Here is a 1,246-nt window from a genome sequence, read left to right as displayed (position 1 = left end):
ATCATGTGATAACATATCAAATGGAATACTATGTACAGGAACTATCAACAAGTTATAGTGAGGAACTTGAAGTGTAGATACAATAATAAAGGATGAAGGCTGTCCATCAATAACAGTTGTTGTATCTATACTCCCTGGCCTCCTACACAAGGCAGTATTTGTGATTAAATCTCTTGACTGATTTTAAAAGTCAACAGATCCCTTCTGAAGGCTGTTTAAACTTTCAAAATGAGCAATTCCCCCTTGTCAAGTGATCCTGTTAACCATCAACATACACAAGAGAATATGCAATTATCCCTTGACTTGCCCTTCACATGTGCTATACCCAAAAAATTACTACAAAAGTCTAAAAATGCTTCAGTAACAACCACAAATTACATTTTTATCCATGTCCATCTACTCATGTAGATGCAGTCTCTTATAAACTCTTCAAACTGTCTAACTCAATTTATAGCCAGCCTGCAGCATTATCCAAATAATTCAACCAGCATGGCTGTGTAGTAGATTGTCACACACACATATTCACTAGAAAGGCTTTTAGTGATATGATACTTGTGATATTAAAAGACAACCACAGTAAGAATGGGTAAGCTGGGATGTGGAGGATGAGGAGGGTATCCACAGATGATTAAAGGATTTCCTATATATACTGTCTACATATTCTTAAAGCAGTGCATACTGAAGCATATTCCCTGCTGTTTGAAATATTTATTGAAATAATGCATAACTTGCATATCCATCTCATTATAATCACACTGGCTGATTTTCACTGTGAGACACTAGCCACATAACAGTGCTTTGTATTGGGTCTAGTCTTGTTTTTTTTTCTGTGGAGATTCATATCTCTTGAACAATAATGCAACTGTTTTTTCATAGTCTTTTTGTGACTTTTCAATCCAAATATAAACACTGGTTGCACAGTGCTGTCCATCACTGTCTGTGTTATATCAGATTCAGTCAATTAACCATGTCTTTATGTGCAGTTTTTCTCTTCACTATGACAAAGGTGTTTCATAAATGGTTAGAAATATCCAAGAAGGAACCATGTGCATCTATCTTATGGTAGGATCTCTAAGATTATAAGGACACAATATAAAATAGACTGTACATTATTTTCTAGAAAGACCTGGAAAAATGTCAACATTATTTCCATTACTAATCATCAACAAGGACTACAGCTTCTAGGACTAGGTTGCAGTTTTGAAGAACAATAAGGATATAAAAATAGTTGAAATTCACAAAAAGG

At 34.7% G+C, this 1,246-nt stretch overlaps 1 protein-coding gene across 1 annotated transcript in view; it reads right to left on the bottom strand.

The window, feature by feature from the left end:
• Positions 1 to 693: 693 nt before the first annotated feature.
• LOC119591536 (pleckstrin homology domain-containing family G member 5-like) overlaps positions 694 to 1,246 on the bottom strand; it is a gene marked incomplete at its 5' end in the record, with an annotated part of 10,063 nt that continues 9,510 nt past the window's right edge. The window contains 1 exon segment of the mRNA XM_037940286.1: positions 694 to 1,246.

The sequence above is a fragment of the Penaeus monodon genome, chromosome 28 (genome assembly GCF_015228065.2).
Source record: "Penaeus monodon isolate SGIC_2016 chromosome 28, NSTDA_Pmon_1, whole genome shotgun sequence".
Classification (NCBI taxonomy): domain Eukaryota; kingdom Metazoa; phylum Arthropoda; class Malacostraca; order Decapoda; family Penaeidae; genus Penaeus; species Penaeus monodon.
The sequence above is the reverse complement of the archived record's forward strand: the minus strand, read 5'-3'. Positions and strand labels throughout refer to the sequence as shown.